Genomic DNA, 11,590 nt, shown 5'->3' with positions numbered 1-11,590 from the left:
TTCGTTGTACTCGTCCTTTGCTTGCGCTATGGCTCTTTTGAATGACGCCGAACAAAATTTGTAGTTTATCCAGTTTACTGGGCTCTGGTTATAAGAGAGGCTTTTCCATGCTGCTTTTCTACGGCGGAAGGCTTTCTCACACGCGTCATTCCACCATGGGGATGGCGACTTATTGCTTACTGTAGACCGCACAGTGAACTGGGAATCTACAGTAGCATTCGCGATTGAGGAAAATACCTTTTGTGCTTTGTCGGTCCTACATGAACAAAGGTTTGATTTGAGGGAGGAGCGTAGCGAAGCTGCATATTTGGCGTTGTTTACTAGTTTACGGTCCAAAGTTCTATCTCGTGTTGTGCTCATCATGATGGTAAATGTTATTGGAAAGTGGTCGCTAGACGTACCACTATCTACTGTGGACCATCCTCCTATACCTATCCCACCTGCTGCCAGGGATAAATCGACGACAGATTGTGAATTTCCGCGCATGAAGGTTATAGCCCGAGAATTGCAGCAGCGGACAGCATTTGACGACATCCACGTCCATAACAGCTGTCCACATGCGTCGGAGTAGTTATCCCAAAGAGTATGGTGCGAGTTAAAATCACCTGCAATAACTACCCTATTAGAATTTGTAAGTAATCTGTCAAAATAGTCTGTGCTACGTACACCTGTGGGGCAGTAGACGTTAGCGACTGTGACAGGGCCACAATGCGGCAATGTGATATCTACAGCCAAAATCTCACACTCAGGATTCATTACTGTTTTGCTTATTTTTGCCCGGTGACATAATTTTGACGATATCAAAGTTAATAAACCACCGCCCCTACCGTTTACACGATCGGCGCGGAAAACATGATATTTCTTTAAGGTAAATGACTTTGCGGGGGAGAGCCAAGTTTCTTGCAAAAGCACTATGTCTGGTTTATGTGTTGAAAGGAGAAGATATAAATCTGGAAGTGAAGATATAATAGAGCGACAATTCCACTGCAGAACTTGTACACCTGCCATGATTACTTATCTAAAATTGAGGCCGCAATAGCCTCTTTTAACACATCGGTTTGCTGTGAAACTTTGGAAGGTCCTTTTTTAGTTTTGGTCTGAGAAATGGAGGACTTAGAGGGTGAGCTAGAAGCACGGCGCTTTTGAGTAGGGCATGCCATTTCAACGTCATTAGAGCAAAAACTTTTGCGAGAAATGCCTACAGGGACACTGTCGATTGGGTGCACTTGAGCCAGCCCTAGAGGAGAATCTGCATTTGAACTTTCAGTACAGGTTTGAGATGAAATAGATGCTGGAGTCAGCACAGGTTGAGGTGGGCAAAGTGACTGGCTACCAACAATACTAGACAAAGCTTCAGTAAAGCTGGTAAGCATACGGTCAACCACGACAGAAAGGGCTTTTTCAACCGTTTTCACAATTGCAGTAGACAACGTGGTCTCAAAGTCTGGAGTAGAAGGGCGCACACAGTTGGCATAAGTGTGCCTTTTCCGATCAAGAAGGGCATAAGCATCTGCTCGAGAGCAACGATTCTCTTGAATTAATTCTAGTAACGCTTGCTCCTGAGATCGTTTCTCACAACTGGGGTCATCAGCCGAGTGCTCGTTACTGCACAGACAACAGCTAGGTCTTGCAGCGGTACAGCTATTAGAAGAGTGTCCTTCCCCACACACCCTGCATCTTGTCGCAGACTTACACGCTCGTCCACTGTGTCCAAATCGCCAACAGTTGGTACATTGAAGGGGGCGAGGACTTAGCGGGTCAATGCGATAAATAATTGGCCAAATTTTTAACTCAGATGGACACATGAGACCGGCAAAGGTTGTTATAACTGACTCTGTAGCAACACGCACCCCGGCCACTATGCGAGAGCAGCGATACACTGAAAGAACACCAGCTCCTGCGTCCTGAAATTCCTCCAAAATTTCTTGAGCAGTAGATGCAGGATCCACTCCACGCACAATACCCTTAGTGCAAGCCAGCTGTTCAGGAATAAAAGCTTTTACAGGAATCGATGTAAAAGAACTGCAGCGTAGCAGATCTGACACACAATTAATGTTTGCAGATTTGCAAACTATACCTCTTCTCCCGAAAGGTCGCACCTCAGAGATATCAAGGTAGTGATCCGTCAGAGTTTTGAGTTGCTGCTGAATAGCTTTCGGATTTTTCATTTTCAGCATTCCATCGCCTATCGGTATGAGTGCGACAGGAATCACATCGACGCCATTTTTTGCAAATGATTCCAGAGGCAAGCTTTCATTCGGCAGGCTGGCGAACCAATCTGCCGAGCCCCCTCCCGGGGTGGTGAAAGACATGCCTGTGCGCAAGGTAATGACACCTTTACATTACCAAATCCTATAAAGCTAGCCTGAACCCTGATCAAAACCCCCCTGAACGTGGAAAGGCCTCACCACGAAGAAGCTCAGGCACCGAACACCTTGAGGACTCCCAAGACAGGCAGATCAGAAATCGACGTCTTCTTATTCTGCTCAGCTCCTCATCGGAACGCCTTACTTACGGCCAGCGTTCACAGCGACAGCTCGAGCTACGAATGTCGGAGCTCCAGGCGTAGCTGGCCGTCGTGTAGCTCTCTCGTTGCTGCGTACTCTTCTTCTTCTCTGTGCGCAACTCCTTCTTCTTCCTTACCTTCTTTGTCTTCCGTCTTCACCAATCTACACATCATCGTCATGTCATAAAACTGATCAACTTTGACTTCTTTTACATTTACATTTCCATTTACAGGAAGTATGTTTTCAGTGGGTTCCGGGACGCTGCGGCATCACTTCTAATAAAATGGCGGATTATTTAGCAAATTCAGCTCTCAATGGGCCTGTTGCCGATCTTGTACCCAATATTGTAACGCTTGTTGCTCTAAATAATTACTGTAACCGCTGAACGAGGGCACCGAGAGCTGAATCTTCTTCTTCTTCTCCCTCGTTGTAAAGGCACATAACCACAGTGGGGGATTGGCCGGAATTAGTTGTAGGTGACATAATATTTTTGATAATGTCGATTTCACTGTATGATATAGATAACCTAATAATTAGGAGAGCTGAATAAGGAACGCGGGCAACAGGAACGCGAGGGCACTTCAACGTTCTCTACTTCGTCCCATTTCGCTCCTTCTTCTTCTAGCTGTAATGCACGTGTCCCTGCCCCCTCCTCTGAATTATCGCCCCGATGCGGTGTTACCGTCAGACATAAGAGCGGGGAGAAAAAGCGTTGAAGAGTTACCCCAATTGTATGACATCGCGGGATAGACTACATGCAGCCTGAAAGTCAGTCAGAGGTTCTCTCGTACTAGAGCTTCATTCGCCCCACATGCACAACGTCACTGCGCTTGCCGTTGTGCGATTAATGAGCGGACGAGACTGGTACAACTTCATACTTTACGTCGCTGAGGCGGCGGACAACAAGGTAAGGGCCGAAGTTGCGGCGCAGTAACTTTTCGGACAGCCCGCGGCGACTAACGGGCGTCCAGATCCACACATAGTCGCCCAGGTTGTAGCTAACGTAGCGGCGTCCAAGGATGTAGCGGTCAGCATCGATCTGCTGCTGGCGGTGAATACGCTGTCTGGCCAGTTGCCGCGCTTCTTCCGCGCTGAACATAAGTGGCGACATCGACGTCAAGTTCAGTCTCACTATCAGGGAGGTCCACGGGTAGCATAGCATCCAGGGGGGTGGTTGCGTGGCGACCGAAGACTAATTCAAACGGAGTGAACCGCGTCGTTTCTTGTTGCGCGCTATTATACGCGAATGTTGCGTATGGAAGAATTTGTCCCATGTTTTGTGCTCGACATCAGCATACATGGTAAACATGTCGGTCAAGGTCCTGTTGAGGCGTTCCACCAAGCCATTTGTGTGTGGGTGGTAGGTTTTTGTATGGGCTGGTGTGCGTGAGCTTCAGTACAGCCTGAGTGAAGCGAGCCGTAAATGCAGCTCCACGGTCGGTAACGATAGCTACAGGAGCCCCATGACGTAAGACTATGTCGTGGACAAAGAATTCGGCAACTACAGCAGCAGCACCGCTTGCAAGTGACGCAGTTTCAGCGTACCGCGTCAAGTAATCCATCGCGACCACAATCCACCGTTGTCTAGTGGACGACTTCGGAAAAGGGCCGAGGAGGTCTATGCCAATTTGCTGAAAAGGGGTCTTTGGGGGTGCTATAGGCTGCAGAAAGCCAGCTGGTCTCAGATGAGGAGATTTGCGCCGTTGGCAATCACGACACGCTGCTACGTATTTACGCACTGATCGTAGTAAATTGGGCCAGTAGTACTTCAGCCGAATCTTTGCCAGTGTTGCGACTGATCCCCAAGTGGCCGGCGGATGGTTCATCATGACAAACGCTCAAGATTTCGGGCCGTAACTGGGATAGCACAACAAGTAGAAACGTCTCCCTGGTGCTGTCAAAGTTGCGCTTGTAGGCACTCCACGCCGTAGAGTGAACGACCGCGCAGAGCACGACGAAACAAACGGGGTACACTAACATTAATACCCTCCAGGTACTCAATGAGTGGCGACAACTCAGAGTCAGTCCGTTGAAGTTGCGCCATAGGAGAGATGCTGACGGCACAAAGGATAGGATAATCTTCGGTGATGTCTTGCGTAGCCGGTTCCACGGGTGCTCGTGATAAACAGTCTGCGTCTTGGTGTATCAGCCCGACTTATAGACGACTGGCCTGTCGTACTCCTGTAACCGGAGGCTCCACCTGGTCAACCGCCCTGAAGGATCTTTAATGCTGGTTAGCCATATAGCGAGTGATGATCACTGACAACACGAAACGCTCGCCCGTAGATGTACGGTCGGAACTTACTCAGAGCCCAGATGGCGGCAAGACACTCTTTTTCTGTCGCGAATAGTTCCTTTCCGGACGAGAAAGTATACGGCTCACGTAGGCGACGACTCGTTCTGCACCATCCTGCCACTGTATGAGGATCGCTCCCACGCCGACAGTGCTGGCGTCAGTGTGGATATCTGCGTCTGCATTCTCGTCAAAATGAGCTAGTATCAGTAGACTTTGCAGGCGACGACGGAGTTCCTTGAAGGCTTCGTCTTGGGCACGTCCCCATAAAAAGGGTGTGTCACCTCGAGTCAAGGCTGTCAATGGCTCAGTTAGACAAGAAAAATCTTTGACAAAGCGGCGGTAATAGGAGCAGAGGCCCCGAAAACGTCGGAGGGCCTTCTTGTCGTTTGGGCGTGAGAAACTGGAGATCGCGGAAGTCTTGTCGGGATCTGCGAGGACACCTTGTGCGCTGACCACATGTCCCAAGAAACGGAGCTCCTCGAAGGCGAAATGACGTTTCTCTGGCTTGACAGTTAATTGCGCAGACTGGATGGCTTGAAGGACAATGCGCAATCGCTGCAAGTGTTGTTCGAAACCAGACGAAAAGATGACCACGTCGTCCAGGTACACAAGGCAGGACTGCCACTTCAGACCAGCTAAAACAGTGTCCATCATGCGTTGAAACCTGGCCGGCGCAGCGCAGAGCCCAACCGGGAGCACCTTAAATTCGTACAGACCGTCGGGCGTCACGAACGCTGTTTTATCGCGGTCTCGCTCGTCCACCTCGATCTGACAATATCCGCTTTTCAGATCTAAGGAAGAGAAGAACCTGGCGTCTCGGAGTTGGTCAAGCGAATCATCGATCCTGGGTAGTGGGTACACGTCCTTTTATGTAACCTGATTCAGTTTCCTGTAATCAACGCAGAATCGTAAAGTGTTGTCTTTCTTTTTCACCAGGACGACCGGCGACGCCCACGGACTTGTTCATGGCTGTATAGCATCGTCTGCAAGCATTTCATCGACTTGCACTCTAATAGCCTCCCGCTCTTTAGGCGAAACATGGTATGGACGCTGACAAACTGGTGGCGTGGCTGAATCGATGACGATGCGATGCTTGGCTACCGATGTACGTCCGTCCTTGGAGCTCGACGCGAAGCAATCTTTAAAATCAAGTACCAGAGATGACAGAAGGCTCTTTTGATGAGGTGACAAACCCGGGTTGATTTTAACCTTCTGAAGGGCGTTGTGTGCTGCGGCATCGTCTTGAAGATTCATCTCCACTGGGCACAGATTCGACCACCCATTTACATCGTGGAGGGAGGCGACAGCCGTTCTCTTCGCGAGGTGTTGAATTTCATTGGTGAAATTCGTCAGGAAAACTGTCGCACAGCCGTCATTCAGGTCGACAAGCACGCGCGCAATAGCCACTCCCTTCTCGAGCAACAGCGAAGGGTTACTGTCCGCAATACCATCGTAGTCGTGAAACCAGTCGTTCCTAACTAACACCAGCACACTGGACCGTGGTGGCAGCATTACGTCGTCTTCGACAATGCGCAGAGCATTGACTCCTGGGTCTTCTGTGTCACTGTGCGTCAAGGCTTGCTTTGTCGAAAATGTGACTCGCGCCTCGTGTAAGTCGATCACAGCACCGTTTGCCTGTAGAAAGTAAAGGCCCGGGATCAAATCCCTCGATCACTCGCGCAAGACGACGAATTCGTCGACTTAGACGAAACCTCGAATGCTGATTCGGGCTGTGCACCTTCCGGCCGGGCTAATGAGGTGGCCTCCAGTCATGCGAATGCTAGGGCCCAACCACGGCATCAAAACCTTGCTCAGGTCCTGGGTGAGGGCATGGCTCATTACCGAATAATCTGCCCCAGTATCAAGTAAAGCCACAGCATCAGCACCGTCATTTGTAACACACAAATCAGAGGTAGCACGTCGCATGCTGTCGCCACCCTGCCCCTATGAGAAATCAGCGTTTCGGCATATCGGCGACGGAGGATCTTCGGTTTTCCCTACAGCAGCGGCCTTGCCTCTGGAGACCGCTGCAATTAATTTTCCCGATGTGGACTGGCAGAACGCCGCTCAGGATAGCCGGCGTCTTGGCGAGGACTTGGGGAACGGTAACGCCGAGGAGACGATGATCTAGAGTCATAGGGCCCGTATGTTCCAGGCTTCTGACGAGCCGATAGGTGAGCTTCAATTTCGAGTGGTCGTTCGCCGTTCCGTGGGCAAGGATCGTCGGGCGAGAAACCACGCAGGCCCACTCGGCGATATGAGCAGGCCCTGTAAAGATGACCAGCCTCACCACAGTGTAGCAGAGGGGCCGCCGGTCTGGTGTACGGCACACATCACATTTCCGTGGCCGCTGATAGACTGATCGAGCAGGCACACGGGAAATACCAGGCTGCTGCACTGCTTGAATGGCGGTAATCACGTCGTAGACTGGTGCTGGCGCCTGACAGAGGACAGCTGCATATGTAGGTCGGGCCTCAGTCTGTCTAGGAATCTCAGACTTGCTGCTGCGATGCCTGGCGCACCTCGTCCCGGACGACTTCAGACAGCGATGTAACAGACGGCGCGCCGGGAGACAGCTGGGGGGCTTGTAATTCCTCCCTGATGATCGACCTGATTAGATCACGAAAACGGCTACGTCACTCCCTAGCGGCATCGAAAAAATAGCGGGCCCAGGGGTGCTTACATCTCGATTGTATTGCCTAGCTCGTTGCAGGAGCGTCGCCTCCATGGTGGTCGCTTCAGTGAGGAATTCAGCAACAGTATGCGGTGGACTGCGCACCAGACCAGCGAAAAGCTCCTGCTTGACCCCGCGCATGAGGTGGCGAAGCTTTGTCTCCTCGGCCATGGAGGGGTCAGCACGCTTGAAGTGGCTCGTCATGTCCTCCACATACATGCGGACGCTTTCATTAATGCGCTGGTTGCGGGAGTGAAGCGCAGCTTCCGCTTTCTCCCGGCTGTCTGCGTTGGGGAAAGTAGCTACGAGATTTAGGCGAAATGTCTCCTAGGTGGGCAGGTTTTTCTCGTGGTTCTCGAACCATGTTCTAGCGGAGTCTTCAAGCGCAAAAAACATGTTATGGAGCTTACGGTCGTCGCTTCAGCCGTTGTAGCGGGCGACCCGCTCAAAGGTGTCCAGCCAGTCCTCCGCATCCTTGCATACATCACCATGAAACGATGGCGGTGTTCGCGGCGTGTGGTAGAGGATGGGCGCTGGGGATGCACTATCTGTGGCCATTTCCGGTGGGACCGTCGGTCGAGGCTGCGTCATCCTCGTCGGGGTGGTGAGAGGTCCGAATTCAGGTGACTGGCCGCGGAGACGGCGGCTAGGGCGCTGAAGAACCGGTGTGAGCTCCGTGTTCTTATCTCGAAGGCGCACGCAGGTAGGGAATCGTATGCCCAGCACGACTCCACCAGATGAGTGGAGTCGCTCAATATATCCTTGCTTGTTCAATATATCCCATTTTTAACTGTTTCAAACGTTAAATTACTTGAGCCATGAGCCACTCCTTGCGACTACGGATTTTAACCATTTAAATTTCTATTGGAATGTCCCATGTTGTACCTCGGGGCAATGTGAGGTCTCCATGATGCTCATGCGTTGTAGAATTCCTTCCCTCAATCTTTATTTATGTCGCTCCGGATTCACGCCGTCGAATCTTTGTGGATCATGTGATGACGTGGATACAATTGAACATTACATCCTCTCCTGCCGCAGGTATGCTACTCAAAGAAGACATTACTTAAAAATACCTCTTGCTCGCCTAGGATTGCCATTTACAGCTCCTGTCCTCATCTCCTTTGGTGCAACCGTCAAAGGGTATGCCCTAAAACCGGTGTGTGACTTACTTCATAATTATAATATTGCTACTGAAAGATTTGTGTGTTAGCGCTGATCTGTCTGAATTGTGATTTTTTTCTTTTTATATATTTTACATTTTAATCCTTGTTTATTCTTTTCTATTACTATCGCCTCAAATTTTCAAATTATTTCAGCAACACTTACTCCTAATTATTAGGTTACCTATCATACTGTCAAATCGACAATATCAATTATAATATATGTCACCTACAACGAATTCTGGCCAATCAACTACTGTGAGTATGTGCCATTATAAGGAGGAAGAAGAAGAAGACTTCCTCGTCCACCGATTGGAACGATCGCTCGGTCGCCCCGAGTAGTGTTACAGGCGATGAAGAAGAAGCGGGCACTGGCATGGACAGGCGCGATCGCGCTAGGTCAGCTATATTTCATTAAAAGCAACGTTCACGTCATCTACCATCATGTTCCGTCTTCTTTCTTCATCGGCTTTCCGCCCCATAATATCTTTGCAACAACTAGAGAAACAATTAACAGAACAAAAAAAATTGTTTGGCTTACATTTTGCCGACCCTAATCAAAGATTTCCTAAAACGCCACATTTCTAGCATTTCCAGTGGCGTAATAAAATACAAAAAGTCTTACATTCCTTTATAAACTCATATGCAAGAATAGTAAAGTGTAATATGTTTTAGATACTCTTTATCAGATCGTCTTTTACGTATTTTTTTTTCTTACATTAACTTTTGTTTCTTCACGGAAAATTCAAATTGCGCTTAAGTGAGGAAAAATGTTTCTCGACAGAACTACTAGAACGAGAGGACTTTCACACAATAGCCAACATGTTCAGTTGTTTTCAGAATTGACGGCAATCAATTTTGGAGCTGAGAAGTTTCGCATGGAATCACTCATATAGTTATAAGGCTGCAATAGCTTTAGAAAAATGCACTTGCCTGCTTGGGCATAATGATCCCCACAAGCAACTTCACTAGACATCACTCCATTCATTGCGTGCGTGTTTCGCGAGAGGTCTAAAAGAAGCATGTAGAGTGGGAAAGAAATGAAGCGAAACTAGTACATTATGTCCCAAGAAACGCCCGTATGTATACAAACAATCCGTCGCAAGGCGACACAAAATGCTGCAGTTTCTTATCCCTCGCATGAAAACAGCACTTTCATATTACAGAAATGCACCGGTTCATTTGGGTGCAAGTTTAAGCCTCATCGCATAATAAGCCTTGGCTTACTGGTTCACGCGAAGCAGCAGCATGTCCAGGTCATCATGCACCTCCAGCAAAGCGCTCCACGTAGTCCACTCGTCTGGTGTAGCAAGCAGGGCTTTGCGATCGGCGTTGGCGAGCAAAGCGTCGCACGAGACGCCGACAGGCAAGTTGCACAGGACGATAGCATCCCAGTAGAATCGCCTCAGCGTCGGCATGTCAGCTGTTGTAGCGACCAGGACGACTGATGATGCCAAAGCAATCTCAGCCGGCTCATGGATGACCGTCACCGGCGACTGGGACCTAAGATAATCCCTGAGGTCGCGCATTGCCTCCACCGTCGTTGTCAGTGCGAGCGTCCTGCCTTGAGCGTATGCAACGACGGCGATACCCTTGAGCCGTGCGATCTTCTCCCGGCTCATCAGGAGGAAATCGGTGAGCTCCACGTTTGCATCGGCCGCCAGCGCCTTTTTGGCGTGAGTAAATGCCGGCAAGATGCCACGCTCCCGGAGCGTGACGCCTACCTCTTGAACGACGGGGTCGTCCGACCAGCACATGATATCGCTTGCACTTTTCCAGTCAGCCTGGAACTGCCTGTCCAAGTCGATGAGGCAGTACTCCATCGCGACCTCTTTGGCATACGGCCTTGATGGAGTTCCTAGATGGCAAGCGAGTTCCAATGGGGTTCACAGCAGCTTCAGGCTTGACTCCAAAACATCTACACTACTGGCGCGCAGATCATCAGCGAGGGCCAAAATTCGCGTAGATGCTTGCGACTGCTGTAAGCGGCGCACGATCTCCCTGTAAGCGTGGCTGGTGTCCAGGTAGCACTGGAAATCTCGAAGAACCAAAACGCGGAGGTCGGATATTTTGAGGCTGCGGTTAGATATCAGGGTGGCTAGCACGTCAGGTTTCAGGACGCAAACCCTCGCCAGGGCGTCCCGTGACCAGGAAGCGGCGGAAGCAACGATCCAAACTCCGTCGGGATAGAAGAGGCGCAGGTATTCGAGAAAGTCTTCGTCCTCCTGAATGTGCGGTCCAACGATAAAGGCACCCGGGGGCTTCAGGGCTAGAATGAAGGCAACACATAGATGGCGCCGTAGCTCTGGTGTCCCCAAGGCAACCATGCAGTTTTCTTCGTAGACGCGGCTTACCAGTCGGGCCTCTTCAGCGCTTGGCTCCATCGCATCGTTCTCATGCAATGTGGGCCGCTCCCGTACCGCATACAGGGTCATGAGGACATCTTGTATATTGCCGGATACTGAAGGGCTGGTCTCTCTCATTTCTACCATTTCGAGGATTGTTTTATGGCAGCTTCTGCCGCTCCGACGCTGACTTCAATGGGACGCACACATAAAAATTCCCATGGCCGCCCCACATTGGCTTCGGTGGAACGCGCGCAGAGGGTCGCGAGGCACTGTTCGTCTCCACGTGGCATGCAGATCACAATGACGACGACGAATTCGTCGAGGCGATTTTAGATTAGAAAGTAGTAAGCCGAAAGCCATTCTATGTTCATGGAACGAAATCCCAAGCGCGGGAATTGTGCGCGAGATGTGCACGGAATATGTACGTCGAAACTGTGCGCTGATATTTCACCTCTCAGTCGTCCTGATGACGTCATCAGAAAACTAAACATCCTGTTTCCATGGGGAATCGAACCTCTATTCCTCGGATCCCCAGGCGAGCGGTTTAACCAACTAAGCCGTTCCCGAGATCGATAAACGCGCATCATAATTCTCCTTGTCTACCG

The 11,590-nt window shown here is 50.1% G+C and overlaps 1 pseudogene; it reads right to left on the bottom strand.

The window, feature by feature from the left end:
• Positions 1 to 9,860: 9,860 nt before the first annotated feature.
• LOC146192273 (uncharacterized) lies at positions 9,861 to 11,120 on the bottom strand (annotated as a pseudogene).
• Positions 11,121 to 11,590: the final 470 nt, after the last annotated feature.

This window comes from Amblyomma maculatum, chromosome 4 (assembly GCF_055883805.1).
Source record: "Amblyomma maculatum isolate TAMU_Amacu chromosome 4, ASM5588380v1, whole genome shotgun sequence".
Lineage (NCBI taxonomy): Eukaryota > Metazoa > Arthropoda > Arachnida > Ixodida > Ixodidae > Amblyomma > Amblyomma maculatum.
This window is presented reverse-complemented; position numbering and strand designations above follow the sequence as displayed.